General features: G+C 41.4%; 1 protein-coding gene and 1 pseudogene across 1 annotated transcript in view; both read left to right on the top strand.

Moving 5' to 3' along the window:
* Positions 1-20,724, top strand: part of NR6A1 (nuclear receptor subfamily 6 group A member 1) — a 253,739-nt gene that overhangs the window by 161,837 nt on the left and 71,178 nt on the right. The window lies entirely within an intron of this gene.
* LOC100596517 lies at positions 12,841-13,764 on the top strand (annotated as a pseudogene).

Below are 20,724 nucleotides of genomic sequence, written 5' to 3'. Positions count from 1 at the left end.
TGTGCAGGCTGGAGCACAGTGGTGTAATCACGGCTCACTGGAGCCTCGATCTCCTAGGCTCAAGTGATCCTCCCCACCTCAGCCCCCCAAATAGCTAGGACTACAGGCATGTGCCACCATGCCCAGCTGATTTTTTTTCTTTTAATTTTTAATTTTGTAGAAATGAGTGTCTCACTATATTGCCCAGGCTGGTCTCAAACTTCTGGCGTCAAGCAGTCCTCTTGCCTTAGCCTCCCAAAGTGTTAGGATCAGAGGTGTGAACCACTGTGCCCAGCCTTAAATTGTCTCTAATTTTGGAGCGAAGAATGGAGAGTAGTCTTTGTTGGCTACTCTGGGGGATCTCTTCCCTACGGATGTCTGAGCAAGCAGTCTGTCTCACTAATGGGCTTGAAAACAGAGATTCTTGTGGAGAACCTGACTCACGGTTCTGGAAGAAAGGAAAATAATAACTACTGCTAGGTTTGCTGGGCCTATGATAAGTACTTTAGTAATAATGATAAGTATTTTACATACATTCTCAGCCAAAATGGCCTGATCCCAATTTTTTTTTTTTGTAAGGGAAGTGGAGGCTCACAGAGAGAAAAGAAACTTACTGTATCTTACTGTGGGACACTGAACGTGTTTAACTCCAAAGCCCACTATACCTGCCTCCTCCTTCCCCACAGTAAGTTTTGAAGAAGGCTAAACTACTGAATGGGTCAGGAAAAAGATACTTCCAGGTAATATCCTCAAATAGCACTCCAACCTGAGATTCAGAAAGGAAAGTTATTTGGGGTCAAAAGCACCTGTCCCCTCAGCTTGGTGTATTGAACTCTTGAAATATACGATTATAAACACCTCTATGCAAGTAAACTAGAAAATCTAGAAATGGATAAATTCCTGGACACATACACCCTCCCAAGAATAAGCCAGGAAGAAGTTGAATCCCTGAATAGACCAATAATGAGTTCTGAAATTCAGGCAATAATAAATAGCCTTCCAACCAAAAAAAGCCCAGGACCAGACGGATTTACAGCTGAATTCTACCATAGGTACAAAGAGGAGCTGGTACCATTTCTTCTGAAACTATTCCAAACAATTGAAAAGGAGGAACTCCTCCCTAACTCATTTTATGAGGCCAGCATCATCCTGATACCAAAACCTGGCAGAGATACAACAAAAAAAGAAAACTTCAGGCCAATATCCCTGATGAACATCAATGCAAAAATCCTCAATAAAATACTGGCAAACTGAATCTAGAAGTACATCAAAAAGCTTACCCATCACAAGCACTTTGGCTTCATCCCCAGGATGCAAGCCTGGCTCAACCTACACAAATCAATAAATGTAATTCATCACATAAACAAAACTAAAGACAAAAACCACAGATTATCTCAAAAGATGCAGAAAAGGCCTTCTATAAAATTCAACATCGCTTCGTGTTAAAAACTCTCAATAAACTAGGTATTGAAGGAATATATCTCAAAATGTTAAGAGCCATATATGACAAACCCACAGCCAATATCATATACTGAATGGGCAAAAGCTGGAAACATTTCCCTTAAAAACTGACAAAAGACAGGGATGCCTTCTCTCACCTCTCCTTTTCAACATGGTATTGGAAGGTCTGGCTGGGAAATCAGTCAAGAGAAAGAAATAAAGGTATTCAAATAGGAAGAGAGGAAGTCAAATTGTCTGTTTGCAGATTACATGATCCTATAAAAACCCCATCATTTCTGCCCAAAAGCTTCTTAAGCTGATAAGCAACTTCAGCAGTCTCAGGATGCAAAATCAATGTGCAAAAATCACAAGCATTCCTATACACCAACAACAGATAACCAGAGAGCCAAGTCATGAATGAGTTCCCACTCACAATTACTATGAAGAGAATAAAATACCTAGGAATACAGCTAACAAGGGAAGTGAAGGACCTCTTCAAGGAGAACTACAAACCACTGCTCAAGGAAATCAGAGAGGACACAAACAAATGGAAAAACATTCCTTGCTCATGGATAGGAAGAATCAATATTGTCAAAATGGCCATACTGCCTAAAGTTATTTATAGATTCAATGCTATTCCTGTTAAACTACCATTGACATTCTTCAAAGAATTAGGAAAAACTATTTTAAAATTCATATGGAACCAAGAAAGAGTCCATATACCCAAGACAATCCTAAGCAAAAAGAACAAAGTTGGAGTCATCAGGCTACCTGACTTCAAACGAGACTACAAGGCCACACTAAGCAAAACAGCATGGTACTGGTACAAAAATAGACACATAGACCAATGGAACAGGATAGAGAACTCAGAAATAAGACTGCACATCTACAACCATCTGATCTTCAATAAACCTGACAAAATCAAGCAGTGGGGAAAGGATTCCCTATTTAATAAATGGTGTTGGGAGAACTGACCAGTCACATGCAGAAAATTGAAACTGGACCCCTTCTTTACATCATATACAAAAATCAACTCAAGATGGACTAAAGACTTAAATGTAAAATCCAAAACCATAAAAACCCTAGAAGAAAACCTAGGCAGGACCATTCAGGACATAGGCACAGACAGAGATTCCATGATGAAGACACCAAAGGCAATTGCAACAAAAGCAAAAATTGACAAATGGGATCTAATTAAACTAAACAGCTTCTGCACAGCAAAAGAAACTATGATCAGAGTGAACAGACAACCTATAGAATGGGAGAAAATTTTCGCAATCCATCTGACAAAGATGTAATATCCAGAATCTACAAGGAACTTAATCAAATTTACAAGGAAAAAAACACATTTAAAAAGTGGGCAAAGGACATTAACTCTCAAAATAAGACATTTATGTAGCCAACAAACATAGGAGAAAAAGCTCAACATCACTGATCATTAGAGAAATGCAAATCAAATCCATAATGAGATACCATCTCACACCAGTCAGAATGGTGATTATTAAAAAGTCAGGAAACAACATAATGCTGGTGAGGCTGCAGAGAAATAGGAATGCTTGTATACTGTTGGTGGGAATGTCAATTAGTTCAACCTTTGTGGAAGACAGTGTGTGATTCCTCAAAGACCTAGAACCAGAAATACCATTTGATCCAGCAATTCCATTACTGGGTATATACCCAAAGGAATATAAATGATTCTATTATAAAGTTACATGTGCACATATGTTCATTGCAGCACTATTCACAATAACAGACATAGAATCAACCCAAATGCCCATGAATGATAGACTGGATAAAGAATGTGGTATATATACACCATGGAATACTATGCAGCCATAAAAAAGAAGAGGATTATATCCTTTGCAGCTCCTTTGGATGGAGCTGGAAACCATTATCCTCAGCAAACTAACGTAGGAACAGAAAACCAAACACTGCATGTTCTCATTTATAAGTAGGAGCTAAACAACGTGAACACACAGACACAGGGAGGGGAACAACACACACTGGGGCCTGTTGGGGGTGGGAGAGGGAGAGCATCAGGAAAAATAGCTAAGGTATGCTGGGCTTAATACCTGGGTGATGGGTTGATACATGCAGCAAATCACCATGGCACACATTTACCTGTGTAACAAACCTGCACATGTACCCTGAAATGTAAAATAAAAATAAAATTTAAAAAGTGCTTTTTTTCTTTTTTAAATTTTGTTTTCTGGTTGTCATTTTTCCTCCTAAGCATGAAATTATTTTATTTGTTTATTTTTTTGAGACTGTGTCTTGCTCTGTCTCCTAGGCTGGAGTACGATGGCGTAATCACAGCTCACTGTAGCCTCAACCTCCTGGGCTCAAGTGATCCTCATGCTTCAGCCTCCCAAGTAACTGGGACTACAGTTGTCTGCCACCATGCCTGGCTGGCTTGCTTGCTTGCTTGCTTATTTATTTATTTGTTTATTTTTGTAGAGACAGGGTTACGCTATGTTGCCCAGGCTGGTCTTGAACTCCTGGCCTCAAGCCATCATCCTAACTTAGACTGCCAAAGTGCTGGGATTGTAGGTGTTAGCCACTGTGCCCACCCAGGTATTATTTTATGAAAAACATTATTCTAAGTAATATTAACTAAGTTTATTGAAAATTTACCATTTGCCAGGCATTATGTTAAACATTTTTCATAAGATTATCTCTTTCAGTTCTCACAGAGACTCCATAGGGTAGGTAATACTAACAACCTATTTTATAGATGAGGAAATTGAGGCAAGTTATGAAATTTACCTAAAGTCACATAGCTAGTAAATTTACAGGATCCAAAATTTGAATCTCTTTTTTTTTTTTTTTTTTTTTTTTTTTTTTGAGACAGAGTCTCGCTCTGTTGCCTGGGCTGGAGTGCAGTGGCAGGATCTCGGCTCACTGCAAGCTCTGCCTTCCGGGTTCACGCCATTCTCCTGCCTCAGCCTCCCGAGTATCTGGGACTACAGGCGCCCGCCACTGCGCCCAGCTAATTTTTTGTATTTTTAGTAGAGACAGGGTTTCACCATGGTCTCGATCTCCTGACCTCGTGATCCGCCTGCCTCTGCCTCCCAAAGTGCTGGGATTACAGGCATGAGCCACCGCGCCCGGCCTCAAAATTTGAATCTCGATTTAACCCTAGAATTTGTTTGCTGAACCTCTCTTTTATTCTATCTTCCTATTAATTTTAAAGAGATGGGGTCTCACTGTGTTGCCCAGGCTGGAATCCAGTGGCTACTGACAGGCACAATCCCACTTTTGATCAGTATGGGAGTTTTGACCTGCTCCATTTCTGACCTAGGCCAGTTCATCCCGCCTTAGGCAACCTGTTGGTCCCCTGCTCCTGGGAGATCACCATATTGAAGCTGAACTTAGTGTGGAACACCGGATTGGCATAGTGTACTATAGCCCAGAACTCCTAGGCTCAAGTGACCTTTCTGCCTCAGCCTCGTGAGTGGCTGGGACCGTAGGGATATGCCACCATGCCCAGCTTATTCTGTCTTTCTATAAAAGAAAAAAACTCCTGAGCTTGAGAGAATGGGGCCTGAGTTGCAGTTCCAGGAGGTCCAGGAGCAGCATGAAGTTTTACTGTCCCTCGTGCTGGAGTGTGTATTCCAATCTCTGATACCCGTTCCCTTTACTCAACATATTTAAAGTTTAAACTAACAAAAACCTGAGTTCCAAAGCCCAGGATTGAATAATATTTCAGAATTCACCAAAGAGAAAGATGAGTGAATATACACAGAAAGGGAGCAGGAACTTAGAAAGTATCAGGGAAGCAGTATCCCCTTTCCTCAGTTTATCGAGCAGTGATAGGTTCCTATTGACAGGGAGGTGTCCATGGCCTTTGAGGTCAGACAAGCTGTCAGCAGGTGATGGCACATACCCTGTGTTCTTGGAGTTTGTTAAATTATCTCACTGTCACGTGAACATAGAGTTGTGTTGTTAAAGATAATTTTAGTTACTTTGAACTGTATACTTATTTAATCAATAACCCTGAAGAATCACTGTTCCCATTTAACAGACTTAGGAGAATTGAAATGCCTTGCCCAAGTTTACAAAATTAATGCATGTTGTATAGTTGCTATTTGATACCAAGTTTGTCTGACTCCAAAGTATATAATTCCAGGCTACCCCTTATTTTATTTGGCTCTTTCTGTAGAATTATGGATTTCTTGGAAGTCTAGGCTTTTTTTTTTTTTAATCCGTCAGACATATATCAAGTGCCCATTTTTGCTATGTTCTGTGATAGATTCCAGGAATACAGAAATGAGTCAAACCCTGGTCCCTTATTCTTGGAATAGTCACAGACCCATGGACACATGGAGGCAGGCACACAAAGGGATGAAACGGTGGACATTAATAGAATTGGAACCTTTAGGGCAGGGAAGAGTAGGAGAAGATTTCGTAGAAGATGTCATGCCTGAATTTGCTGATAATTAAATAATTCATGGAAACTAGCCAGGCAGAAGTAACACTACATGCAAAGGCGCATTTGGGAAACTGCAAATAGCACTATTTGCTGAGAGCATTGGGAATGTGAGAAGGGAGAAGGGAGAGGAAGGCTCTTATGAGGTTGGGAAGGTGCTTTATTCTGAAGGCCGTGAAAGGTTTTAAGTAGAACTGGCATGGTTTTACTTGAGTCTTAGCAGCCAGGATGGAGAATGGATTGCAGGAAGGTGACGCAGAAAAAGAGAAAGGAAAAAGCAAGGAACAAGCAAGACATACCCATAAAGGAAGCTACTGAAATAAGCCAGATGGGAGATAGTGGTGGCCAAGACTGTGAGAGTGACGACAGAAACAAATAGGTGGATTCAAGATTAGTTTGTGTGCTTTAATTTTTATAAAACAAAAATAGAAATACAAAGTAGTATAATGAAGCCATGTACCCAGTCTCAACAACCATCATCGAAGGGCTAACCCTGTCCCACTCATACTTCCACCCCTTCATTTTCCATTTTATTTTGAAGCAAATCTTAAGTATCATTATTTCATTTGTTAATATTCCAGTATGTATCCTTATCCTTTAAAAGTGTGGGGTTTGTTTGTTTATTTGGTGTTCTTTTGTTTTTGTTTTTTGAGGCAGAGTCGTGCTCTGTTGCCCTGGCTGGAGTGCAGTGGTGCGAGGGTTTTTTGTTTTTAAGAGACAGGGTCTCACTCTCACTCTGTCACCCAGGCTGGAGTGGGTGGAGTGCAGTGGCATGATCACAGCTCAGTGTAGCCTAGAACTCCTGGCTCAAGTGATACTCACACCTCTCAAGTAGCTAGGACCAGAGGCACATGCATCACTACACCTGGCAAATTTTTTGTAAAGATGGATCTCACTTTGTTCCCAGGTTAGTTTTCCTAATCTGTAGATTTTCTCCTCCATCTTTTTTTCCCCTCGAAGTTGAGACGTTGGTGGTTTGTCTTGCTGAATGTACCACACCCAGATATTGCCGATTACATCCTTGTAATGTAGATGAATGTGTTGTTCTGAACTTTGTAGTTCTTTTATTTTAGAAGATGGATATAGAGACTTAGTCAACTTCAAGCCTTCAGATCCAACATTTTTGGCAAGACTACTTCATGGGAGTGTTGAGTTCATCCATCAGAAGATCTGTACGGTCTTGTTCTCTCTTTTTGTAATGGTTAGCAGCGTTTGATGATTGGTATCTGGGATCTATTATTTCACAGTGTTACTCTAATTCCAGTATTTCTTATTTGTTTATCATGTGGAATGCTTCCATAAAGAAATTTGTCCATAGCTGTTTATCACCCTGTGGTATAATTCATCTAGGAAAGGCAAGATAAATACTGATTTTTCCCCTTAATATTTTTTTCATTTTAAAAATTATGTTTTTTGAGACAGGGTCTTGCTCTGTCACTCAGGCTGGAATGCAGTGACACGATCTCTGCTCACTGCAACCTCTGCCTCCCAGGGCTCAAGAAGCAATCCTCCCATCTCAGCCTCCTTAATTGCTGGGACCACAGGCGTGCACCACCACACCCAGCTAATTTTTTGTATTTTTGGTAGAGACGGGGTTTTGCCATATTGCCCAGGCTGGTCTTGAACTCCTGGACTCAAACGATCCACCCGCCTCAGCGTCCCAAAGTGCTGGGATTACAGGTGTGAGCCACTGTGCCCTATTTAATAATTTTTAAGTGATGCTCAAATTATCCCATCTTTGTTTAGTAAATACCTCTTCAGGTAGCTGATTCAGCTACTTTTGAGGGGGTAGAAAAGACAGGATTTATGACAGGTTGTATGTGGGTATAGTCAAAGAGAAGGAAGGAGCCATGGAAAGAGTGCCAGGTTTTTGGCTTGGGTGGTTGATGCCTTTCACTGAACACGGGGGCCAGAGAGAGGAACAGATTTTTAAAGGAAGACAAGTTTGGACTTGTCTGAGGTGCCTATGATGGATACATCTAGGTGGAGATGCCCAGGAGGCAGTTGGATATCAGGATGTGAGATTCAGGGGGGCAGTTCCTGACTCCAAGACCTAGGATAAGTCTCAGTTGCTGAGTGTAGTTGACTCAGATTGGGATTATGTGTGTTATTTCTTGTTTGATAAAAATGGATTCCTTTGCCATCAGGAGCCAAGTTCTACCCTAAAGAAAGACTGCATAAGCCCCCGTTGTCCTTTCTTTTACCTATGCCTATCCTTAGAGAGTTCAATTTTTAGTAGAGTAGAAAGGGATAGAATTGGTGCAGGTAGGATTGCCACTTGCTGATTTGCAACTGATCTTGTCAGATTTATTACAGCCAATCTCTCAATTAGAGGAGAGCTCTGTGTATGGGTAAGATTTACTGGAGTTGGGGCCAGGCGCGGTGGCTCACGCTTGTAATCCCAGCACTTTGGGAGGCCGAGGCGGGCGGATCACGAGGTCAGGAGATCGAGACCACGATGAAACCCCGTCTCTACTAAAAATACAAAAAAAAATAGCCGGGCGTGGTGGCGGGCGCCTGTAGTCCCAGCTACTTGGAGAGGCTGAGGCAGGAGAATGGCGTGAACCCGGGAGGCGGAGCTTGCAGTGAGCCGAGATGCGCCACTGCACTCCAGCCTGGGCGACAGAGCGAGACTCGGTCTCAAAAAAACAAAAAAAACCAACAAAAAAAGATTTACTGGAATTGGAATTGGGACTGGGAAAACTGGTTTTGGCTTTGCAGGAATGGCTGGCCTAAGGTGGTCTGTTTGTATTCCTGAAGGTTTTTTTTCCCCCTTTCCTATGTTGCTGCTCTCTGAAGCAACTCCTTTCCTTCCTTTCTTCAGTCAACAAATATTCAAGCACTGGGGATACAGTGGTCGGCAAAAATAGGGGGCACAGTCCTTGCTCTCATATTTTGGAATCCAGTGACAGATACATATGTTATATATGTTAATCAAAAGATCGTCAGCAACAGGTGGTTCTACACTGATGCAGGAACCCAGCAAATGACATATTGATCAGGAACCTTTGACTACCAGTACCAGCCCTTCATTGTTGGAAGATTTAGTCTCAGGTAGGCTTCTAAATCAGAAAATGTATATTTAACACAGGGCCTGACACATGGGAGACTATAAAGTAGAGTTTGTCTAGGGGAAAAAACCTTTCGTGATGTAAGATGAAAGAGTTAGAAAATGTGAAAATGAAGAAGAATATGAATGCACTATTAAGAAATTCCACAGAAGAACTGTACCCCACCCACACAACACACACACCTCTCGAGGAGTCATCTAATTGCTTTAACGTATTATGAAAGCCTTTTAAATACTAAACTGAAGACAGCCCTGGGCTTGACTATTTGGAGTACATGAGATTAATAAGAAAGGATAGAATTGTAAAATAAAAATACTACGTGATGAGTAATGTCGTAGTATATTTTAGGGATCCAGGCAGCGTGGAAGACGGGTGTGATTTGACTTTGTGTTTAAGTCTGGGAGAATGGAGTCTTAAAATATTTTACAGAGGAGGTGGTTTTTAAATTGAGTCCAGTAAGATTAGTAAGTGGGAGTGGAAACTATAAGGAAATAGTGAAAAGAGTTATTCCAGGCAAATGGAATAGCTTAGTATAATATTTGCACTATAAGTAAGTGGGTCAGCATGGCTGGAGTAATGGGTACTTATGAGGAGTGGTAGGAAATGAAGCTGGAGAAGTTAGGAAGAGCTGGGTTATAAAGGGAGGGCCTTAGGAGTGTGGGCCTTTATGCCATAGGTTCCTGGGAACCACTGATGGGACTCAATGAGATCATACCACACTCACTGGGGGCATTTTATCTTGCCTTTTCCCAGAGTTCTCACATAGAACTGAGTTCTTTTTGGATAGAAGTCTTTTCCTATGTCATCTGATGTTGTCTCTAGGTCAGGCAGATGGATGTATGAACAAATGAAATAACCAGAGAAGTCAGGGCTGAAGCCAGAGTTGGCTTGGAAACAACTAACCTTCAAGTGGTCTACCTTTATAGGAGCACCGAAGGAGAAAGCCTGTCAGTTTACTCTGCCCCCAAGTTTGAGTCTTGCTTTGTACAACTTTGATCTTTTTTTACTTCAGCTTCACATGTTGCTTAACAGCAGTTTGAGCTGTTGCTGTGTTCAGGGCTAGAGTATTTATTTGCATTAATCTCAGGGCCAATCTGGGTCTTAATTGAGAAGAAGGTAAACAGTCACGGGTGCCATATGTGATGAATAAGTCCCAACTTGTTTAAACCTCTCAGGAGACACAATAGTTGACTGCGTTTATATTTATATGCTCTGTATCTGATTCCTTTGTTTTCATTCGAAAAGGACTTATTTATTCATATTATAATCTGTTCTTGATTGGGATACTTTAAAAATTCGTGGATAAAATCTTGACTGGGGAATTGTGAGAAATTTTAAATGGAGGAAAAGCTCACCTTTTCCAGGTTCCTCAGTTCGCAGGTAGGAAACTTACCTAATTAAATTGTCTTACACATATTTAAATTTCCTGGATTGTCCCAAAAATGTCTTTTTACAATTGTTTGGTTCAAATCAGGATCTAAAAGTACATATATTGCATTTGGTTGTTAACATAAGGCCGTTCTTTTTTTTGAGACAGGGTCTTGCTCTGTCGCCCAGGCTGGAGTGCAGTGGCGTGATCACAGTTCACTGCAACCTGCCAGGCTCAAGCAACCCTCCCCCCTCAGCTAGGATAGCTGGGGCTTCAGGTGTGTGCCACCATACTGGCTAATATTTTTTTTTATAGAGACAGGGGTCTCCCTATGTTTCCAAAGCTGGCCTTGAACTCCTGGGCTCAAACGATCCACACACCTCTGCCTCCCAAAGTACTGAGATTACAGGTGTGAGCCACCTTGCTGAGCCTATGTAAGCATAATCTATATATGCTTTATATATATAGTCTATATATAGTCTTTTTTTTTTTTTTTTTTTTTTTTTTTTTTTTTTTTTTTTTTGAGACAGAGTCTCCCTCTGTCGCCCAAGCTGGAGTGCAGTGGCACCGTCTCGGCTCACTGCAAGCTCTGCCTCCCCGGGTTCACGCCATTCTCCTGTCTCAGCCTCCCGAGTGGCTGGGACTACAGGCGCCCGCCACGACGCCCGGCTGATTTTTTGTATTTTTAGTAGAGACGGGGTTTCACCGTGTTAGCCAGGATGGTCTCGATCTCCTGACCTTGTGATCTGCCCGCCTTGGCCTCCCAAAGTGTTGGGATTACAGATGTGAGCCACCACACCTGGCCAGTCTTTTTTGTTTTTTTTATTTGTTTTGAGACAGAGTCTTGCTCTGTTGGCCAGGCTAGAGTGCAGTGGAGTTATCTGTGCTCACTGCAACCTCGGTCTCTGGGGCTCAAGCAGTTCTCCTGCCTCAGCCTCCCGAGTAGCTGGAATTACAGGCGTGTGCCACCACGCCTGGCTAATTTTTGTATTTTTAGTAGAGATGGGGTTTCACCATGTTGGCCAGGCTGGTCTCGAACTCCTGACCTCAGGTAATCCACCCGCCTCGGCCTTCCAAAGTGCTGGGATTACAGGCGTGAGCCACCGCGGTTTGTTTTTTGTTTTTTGTTTTTTTTTCCTTCTTAAAGCACACTCTGTGGTCTTTTTTTTCCCCCCCCCCCACGGCCAGTCATCAGTCATATTACTCTTTTACATAGCATTGGCATTACAAAATCTTTTGAGATCGTCTTTATTCCTTCTCCTTCTTCCTTCAGGTCTTGAAATACCTTTCCTACTTGTCTGCCTGTGGAATTTCAAGGTTCAGCCCAAATGTAATGCCCTCTCTGGCACCTCAGTCTGTTCTAATGAATTGCTTCTTCATCTTAGTTTCTCTAACACTTTTCTTACCCACTTTAGTTACTGTACTCATAACATCATACCGTCATTTATCTGTTTAGTGTATGTGCACTGCTCGTGAGTTACTGTGGAATGGTGAGAAATAAGGTTGGAGAGGTCAGCAGATGATGAGTACTTCTAGGGCAAGGATCACATATTATTTTATGTCAACATAGCCAGCATAGTGCCTAGCTCATAGGAGACACTCCATGAGTGTTTCTAGAATTGGATTTTTAAAGCCTCGTTTCTGGAATATTTTATTTTAGTTTCCAACTCCTGAGTTTTTTCCTGATTTATGAATTCTTTCCACCTCCAGGAGTTGAAGGCATAACTGGAAATTGTATCCAAGGATGTTCTTTGTTGCTGTCATTCTTTCTCCACTCTCAGGAACTTTGCTTCTTAGTCCCAGATAATATGGACTTCATTTGACTGTGATTTCATTATTCCTATTTAGTTGAATTAAGCTCTTTCCCTTGCCATAGGGAATGTCTGTATCAAGGATCTGACAGATGAGGACCAGAGATCCTGGGCTCTTGCTTTTGTTTTCACCTCTGTTAAGTTTAAAAAGGAATTTTAAACATTTTCTGCATGTTCCTGATTTTCTAAAATGGATACAAGTCCCTCTCCTTGAGAACGGTCACCCGGCTTTCACTTTGCATCAGACATTCATTGAAAGGTTCTTAAAAACAAATAAGGCAGAAATGATTCTAGTGATCATGTGGCCACTAGATTTACTCTCTTTTGTTTTACACTGAAGGACTAAACTTACCCCTTCAGCCTCAAAATCTGCAGTCATCTTTGCGAGCGTCTATTTGAATAAACATATGGGAAATGGTGTTAAGAACATCTCAAAAGAGGCTTTGCCTTTTCCTGTCCTCAAGATACGTGGTTTAGTGGAAGAAATGGAGGACTGGGATATTTTATTTTCTTCTCTATTGGTCTGATGACTCCTGCCTCTTCCTTTCTTTGAGCTTCATTAAGTTTGTCCATCTTTAAAATGAAAGTGGAAACAATCTCTTGGTGGTTAACTAAGGTTCTGCCATTCATAATTTGGACTCCATAGCTAGACGCAGAGGGAAGGAGCTACGAGTAGTCGCCGAGAGGCCGCGGAGCCAGCGACGACCGACTCAGCCGAGCGGTCGCCGCCGCCGCGCCCTCATGGCGGCCGCCACGGACACTCAGGAAGACCACGATACTTCCATTGAGAATGCAGATGAGTCCAACCATGACCCTCAATTTGAGCCAATAGTTTCTCTTCCTGAGCAAGAAATTTTAAAACGCTGGAGGAAGATGAAGAGGAACTTTTTTTTTTTGGAGACGGTGTATCGCTTTTGTCGCCCAGGCTGGAGTGCAGTGGCGCCATCTCGGCTCACTGCAACCTCCGCCTCTCGGGTTCAAGCGATTCTCCTGCCTCAGGCGCCCGCCGCCACGCCCAGCTATTTTTTGTATTTTTAGTAGAGATGGGGTTTCACCATGTTGACGAGACTGGTCTCAAACTCCTGACCTCAGGTGATCCACCCGCCTCGGCCTCCCAGAGTGCTGGGATTACAGGAGTGAGCCACCGCCCCCGGCCAAAGACGAACTTTTTAAAATGGGGGCGAAACTGATTTGCCTCAGAGAACCATTTCCCAGAATGGAACGAGCGAGGCACTGGTGACGTCAAGCTCCTGAAGCACAAGGAGAAGGGGACCACCCGCCTCCTCATGAGGAGGGACAAGACCCTGAAGATCTGTGCCAACCACTGCATCACGCCAGTGGTGGAGCTGAAACCCAACGTGGGTAATGACCATGCCTGAGTCTGGAACGACGAGTGCCCCAAGCCAGAGCTGCTGGCCATCCGCTTCCTGAATGCTGAGAATGCACAGAAATTCAAAACAAAGTTTGAAGAATGCAGGAAAGAGATTGGAGAGAGAGAAAAGAAAAGATCCGGCCAACAAGCGATCATGCCGAAAAAGTGGCGGAAAAGCTAGAAGCTCTTTCGGTGAAGGAGAAGACCAAGGAGGATGCTGAGGAGAAACAATAAATCGTCTTATTTTATTTTTTTCCTCTCTTTCCCTTCCTTTTATTATTATTTTTTTTAACTTTACCCTGCCCCTCTTTTTTGGTTTGTTTTTATTTGGTTTCGTTTTTACAAAGGACGTTATATAAAGAACAAAATTTAAAAAATAATAATTTGGACTCCATTAGATTTGCAGTATGCAAATGCTGCGTATGTTTGGATTTAGAATTTTGTTCATCTACTTTTTTCCCACATTTCAAAGCTAGTATTACCAAGTAGAAAATGTTGATTTCCTGTTTTCTCTCTCCTTCCCACTTATAAATTCCAGTAGTTCTGTTAATCTTAAATGATTTTTCTTCTCTCTCTCTTTTTTTTTTTTTTTTTTTTTTTAAGTAGGGACGAGGTCACTCTGTTTCCCAAGCTGGAGTGCAGTGACTATTCACAGGCCACAATCATAGCGCACTGCAGCCTTCGCCTCCTGGCTTCAAGCCATCCTCCTGCCTCAGCCTCCTGAACAGCTGGGACTACTGGTGTGCACACCCATCCCCAGCTAAACAATCTTACTTGGAGCTGTAGTTAAAAATTAGTGTTTAGGCCAGGTGTGGTTGCTCATGCCTGTAATCCCAGCACTTTGGGAGGTTAAGGCAGGTGGATCACTTGAGCCCAGGAGTTCAAGACCAGCCTGGGCAACATAGACTCCCATCTCTACCCAAAATTTTTACAAATTAGCCAGGCGTGGTGGTGCATGCCTGTAGTCCCCTGTAGTCCCAGCTACGTGGGTGGCTCATGCGGGAGGATCGCTTGAGCCCAGGCAGAGGCTGCAGTGAGCCACGATTGCGCCACTGCCCTCCAGCCTGTGTGACAGAGCGAGGCCCTGTCTTAAATAAATAAATAAATAACTTCATCTTTTGCATTCACATGGGCAGTGTGGTGTGTGTTCATCTTCTCTCGCCTCTTCCTCCCAGTAGAGTCTATAAAGTGCTCTCAAAAAACTTGTGGGACTGAGAATGCTGAAGAAATGTGACTCTATATCCAAAGATAAAACTTAATTGTCTCCTTAAGCTATGTTAAAGAGATTTGTTCTCAGGCTTATGGGTGCATCAAGGATTGTTAGTTGGACTCACCTTGAAAATCAAGGCGTCTGCTTCAGTCTTGGTAGCAGAAGTTAGACTCATAGCACCTTATTCATCTTTTCCTCCAAAAGTTGGTGCAGTAAAGCACAGAGGCTTACTACACCTCTGTTGTGTGCAGATATTTAGTTCGAATAAGTCCATATCCTTCAGGGAGACAGAGAGCTGCCCTTTGTTTCCAGTTGAGTAGCTTTTTGCTAGTGGACCTTCCCCTTCCATTTTTTCCACCCTCATTCTATTTGTAGTCACTTCACTAAAATCATTTAAGAACTACGTTAAATCCACAGGGACTGAGAAGGAAATATTAATCTATGGGGTTGGGGTCGGGGTGGGAAAGCTGATCAGTGTATTTATGATGGGGTAAAGTGTGTCATGGCAGTGGCAGAATATTTATTTTTAGACAAATTACAGCCTTTTTCCTCCTCTAAATCATTGGTCACTTTCTCTTTAGGCCCTACTTTGTAAGATGACCCTAATGCTCTCTGTTGGTTAGAAAAGCCCTCTAGTATGGTAGTAGCAATATTTGCCATTCAGTTATATGGCTGCTAAGTGACAGATTCCAGTCCTACTCCAAGAAGGGTCTCCTTTTTCTGGAATACTGCTGTAAAGTGTGCATAGCCTTTAAGTTATTCCTAAAGCTAAATTGGGAGGGGAGATTTCATAGAATGAAACATTTTACACAGTTAAAAAGCATTTATCCTCAGGAATCGGTTTCTCTTTGGGCCATTCCACCTTCTTAGTGGAGCTTGCTATTTTATTGTGTCCTGATATTTGAATGTTTAGCTGAATGTTTGACATCATGTGCCATTATTAGCACGTGGCTTCAATTTGCCAGCCTTTGGGGTACTGTGGTAAGGTATGAGTGTGTATGTGCACACTCGGTGTTATACACTCTGCTGCATGCTGCTGGTGTGGTTCACGAATCAGGGAAGGTATAGCATGATGATTGTTTAAGATCTTATGAGTTTTAGGGGATGAAGCAAGAAGCTTAGTTTGAAGGTGTAAACTTTTGGCTAAGGGTAAGGATAGGGGGTGGTGAAATTAGTAACTTTTGCTTTGTAAAAGGATTTTGCAGACCTAGTTTCCTTTCTCCAAACTAATATGTATAACCAGAGCATTCTTTCAAACTAGTATAGATAACCAGAGCATGGAAATGAAGGGCTAGATTTAAAGTAAGCCCTGCAAACAACTCTTAGCTCCATGTATTAATTTTCTTAGAGGAATTTGCCTTGTCATTGTTTATTATAATGACAGAAAACAGGGAATCCCGCTTCTGCATGCCCCCCATATCCCCCAGAAAAACCCTGCATACCTAACATTGAGTTTCCGTTTTGTCTTTTCCTTAGACCAAAGGTTTTGGCTTTAAATTTTCTAATCCAGTACGGAAAACTAAGCATAGAATAATTCTTGAAAAAAAAGAAGAAAAACCCCACATACCAGAACTCTTTTAAATAAATTCTTTTAAAATGCTGCCTTTTAATTTTAGGATCTTAGCTTAAAGAAGACTGGAGGAGAATTTCCCATGAAATGGTTCCCATAATAGTTTTCAGAAAGACGTGCTAGGCAGTATTGTTAACTAAAGAAAATAAGTCTATCAGTTCCACTTAGATAACCTTTGGTAATAAACGAGCTCCATACACGTTGTGACCTTAGAGCCTGAACTTTGTAATCACATGACCAGCTTGTAAACTGACCTGTGAGGATGACTGTCGTAGTCCCGGCTTAGAGAAATTGACCAAGTGTCGGAAGGGTAGTCATCAAGCTGGACTTGTCCTGTAATCTCTGTTTCTTCATGGCTGCAATAGAACTTTTCAGCAGGCTACAAGAAGCATGAAATGGAGACATGGGAAGGTAAGGAACAGTCTGGGGCCCAAATCTAAGGGTTAGAAATTTTCTTTGAAGGTTTAGAGCAAATAGCCTTGAGGGAGAAGGGAGGCAGTCCACAGGCAACTGTTTTTTTGTGTCTTCGCAGAATTTAGCTAGAAAGTTTTCATGTATGTAGCAAGTGGCTGTAAATGTTTTGGAACGGAGAAAAGAATTGAGAGAGAGAACTGCAGTGAATTCATTGTTGTGGTTGATGAAGAGCAGAAGAAAGGGGGGATTAATTTAAATTTTATAGTGATTTGAAAAAAAAATTAATGTTTCAGTACATAGATAAAATTTACATTAAAAAATTGTTGTTTATTTCTTGACAGAGGTTGTTTATATTTTAAATTCCTTAATCCAGTTCGCTATCTGCCAAAGCCTTATTTACTACTGTTAATTATAGATAGAATTGGGGTCATGAGGCCATTGATAAGGCAACCTCATCCTCTGGTGGGGAGCTTCTATACTTTACAGTTTGGGATATAAGACTAAGCCATTGCTAATTTCTTTTTAAGTGGGTTGCTTTTTAAATGGGTACATTTTCTGCATGTGTGTGTATGTAATGAATAGTCACTAGTGTTATAACTTGTTTATTTGGGATAGTCTCCTAGTTATGTGAGAAACCCCACTTTTCCACAACTTTATTATTTAGGCCAGGAAAGACACATACAGCTGAAGGAACAGATAAAATGGATGAATCTTTTGCCATGTTTATAAAGTACAAGCTAAGAGTTTGCGAAGAGTTTGGTTTTCTTAAAGGCAAGCACTGCTGAGAAGAGTTCCCGACTCTTTGAAGCAGTTGATAAATTTCTAGGACTGGCATTAACCCTACGAAATAGCTGGTCCTGGGAAAGCTTCCCAGCCTCTTGCAGCATGGCTAACATCTGCCATAGGCAGCTTTGCAGTTTCATTCTCACTCTGGGGATACACAAACCAGGGAAGTGGGACCCCCTCTGATAATAGCATTCTTCTTCTTAGTAACCCTGGCTTCTTTTCTCCCTTATATGTTGTCCCCCAGCACCTTACATGCCACAATTATTGGTTTTTAGTGCAAGTTAGCAGAAACAAGAGAAAGTTCGTAGAAAATACCAGTTATATATAAGGCCTGTTATTTATCTTGAACAGCCTCCTCCCCCAATATGCATAGAAATTCTTTGTTAAACTAACCTGGATATACTAGCTTTTCCAGAAAGGAGTAGTTTAAGAAGTAAGATTTGCTTTGGATCTGTTGGACAGGAGTTTAGGAGCTGGCAGAGTCCCACAGCAGTAATTACATGAGTTTAGAAAGGATGACTCTGGAGGATTTAGATTTTTTTTCGACCAGCTTGAGTCTCTTAGTGATATGTAGTCCGCTAGCTCTGAAAGAGAAAAAAGGTTTGCACAGAAAGTTCTCCCCTGGTTCATATTTAAGTTTTGAAACTTCAGTTTCTCTTAGCCATTCAACTGCAGAAAATAACTTACGGTACCAAAACAAGAACTTTCATAAAATAAGGAAGTGAATTTAAAATCGTTCACCTGGATCTTTCATTGAAAATTCTAGTAAAGCAAAATGAATTATCCCAGTTGAAGGAGGTTTTGGAAGCTTAAGAGGCAAAATCAACTGCTTACAAAAGAGGTCAGTGAAAATGCTACTGTAAAAAAAGCATTGCCTGGTTTTAGATATTGGGCCCTTGTCCATTTAAATTAACCTTTGTCACAGCTGGGCATACAAATGTTTTGTTTTAGTTCACAGAGGGTTAACTCTATTCAAGCTTTCACTGTGGCAGGCCTGATCTGTGGAGTCATACAATCTGGTCTTTCAGCCCTGCCAGTCGCTAGGCAGGAAGTCTTATTTCTTAAGCTATCTTTCAGAATGGGGGTTGGGATTTGGAGAAAGGTGGGGGAAGGGCTTTGGAGCATCTGTAAGGATCAATAACAGAGAGAGAGAGAGCCGTAAGAGAGGCCATTGTGCACACTTCAAGATAGATGCAGCCCTTGTGCACGGCCCCTGCCTGGCAGGACAGACACCTAAAACCAAAACAATGACACCGAATGAATTCTCTGTGAAAATTAGATTGCCGCTTAAAGGAGAAAAATACTTGAGTGCCCTTTCAACGTTGGGGAATATTCTCATTCCTCAACTTGCAAAGATTAGGTAACCTCCACTAGAAATAACTCCAAATTGATTTTTAAATGCCTTTTGTCCTCATGCTAATACTGTATTGAATTGGAGAGGGTGATCATTTTGGTCTTGGTCACACGCATCAAAGCATTGAGTAAGTAATCTTTTTTTCTTCTCTCTCTCCTCTCTTCCTCCCTCCCTTTTTCTCTTCTTTTTTATTCTAATGTTTGCTTTACCCTATTGGTTTTGGAAGCATCATTAAGGGAATGAAAAAACTAAGATTTGGTTAGGATTTGAGTAACACATGTGTGAAATCCCTCCCCCAACAGCTGATATTGGCTCTCGAAACTTCAACTGAGCTAAACAGATGTTCCTAGTGTGTTATTTTGAGATAATTTAAACCAGACTTATCGTCAAGAACTCTACAAAAATTGTAGATTTGATTTTTAAATGCACTAAAGTTGTGATATTGTGCCACATCTTAATGCATGTTATATGGGTGTTGAGCAAAAACACCTGAGCTTGGGAAAGTGAGCAATTCCGCCAATGAAATTGTGATATTTAAAACACTACCAAGTTTGTTATTCTTTTACTCCAGCCCAGATTTTCATTTTTCAGATTCCCCTTTCCCAAACCCTGTAACATTCCTGTTTTACTGTATCCTTTTCCAGAGGACTAAGGTATTAATTCATTAGGTACTTTTTTGATGCAAATTCTTCATGGCATTTGGAAAGAGTAATGGAGTCATTGCCACCTTTCTTCCACTAAACCTCCAAAGTACTGGTGACAACTGACTGGTAACAGCTGAGAAAAATGGAATCCTAAACAGACTTAAATAGTCTTCTCCCAACTTGAAATCTTCCAGGAATAAATGCATAAATGAACTGGGGGTCCAAAATGTGGCTTGCAGACAGACAAATGGAATAAGGGGAGGCAGGGAGACCTGCGCTTGAAATTAGCAAGTTTAGTTTATTCTAGGCTTCTTGAGTTGAAAACTGACATAATCTGGACAATTTTGAGGCTAGGAAAAATACCTGGATGCCTCACATCATCTGGATATTTTTAACCCATCTCTAATCGGTACCCTTTTGCTGGGGAAAATGATGTACAGGAAGAAAGTCTGATTTAATCACCACAAACAGTACCTCCTTGACACAATTGATTCTGCCCCCTGATATATTCTCCATTAATATTTAAACCAAAGAATCGATTATTTTAATGGACATTTTCCAGGGTCATACAAATATTACTAACAAAACTTGGAAGTTCAGTTACCATTTCCGTTGTATTAAAATGGGGTATGAAACCTACCATGACCCTTTTGAACAATGTGGTCTTTAATGTGTTTTAGGGGGAGGGCCTAGTGAAGGAAAAGCCATAAAAGTCCTCAGGGTTCAAGATGAGGTTGGGATTTTGGCCCATTGCTTTTGTCATTTTCACACACAAACATCACTGCAATCATGTTTGATTTAGCATCCTTAATACAATGAGGTGGGAGAACAAAAGGATATCAGAGGCACAAGTATGGCAGCCAAACAATCTCCCACCCCTCCACCACCAATTTTTTCACATCATTCTTTTTTTCCTGTTCCCCTGCTACTGGGGTTTCTTTTTAAGCCAAGGAAATTAATCTATTTGCAAGAATCTTCTTTTTGCATGCTTCAATAGTTTGCTTGGGCAATTGAAAAGCTACATCTCAAATGGTTTTTAGCTATGTGAAAAGTCATTTCCTAAAAACTTGGGGAAAACACTATAATTAGGAAAAATGCATCTACCCATATTTCAAGGTTAGGAGTTGGTCAGGGTGTGTGTGTGGCGGGGGGTGGCGGGGGGGTGTTCCCACTGCACAGCTGTTTTACATATTTTGAAAAGCCTGATGTAAAGGTCATTGCTAACTCTAACAGGGTCTTGATGCTCACACTGTGATCCAAGGACCTTGCATTAAT

The sequence above is a fragment of the Nomascus leucogenys genome, chromosome 8 (assembly GCF_006542625.1).
Source record: "Nomascus leucogenys isolate Asia chromosome 8, Asia_NLE_v1, whole genome shotgun sequence".
Taxonomy (NCBI): domain Eukaryota; kingdom Metazoa; phylum Chordata; class Mammalia; order Primates; family Hylobatidae; genus Nomascus; species Nomascus leucogenys.
The sequence above is the reverse complement of the archived record's forward strand: the minus strand, read 5'-3'. Positions and strand labels throughout refer to the sequence as shown.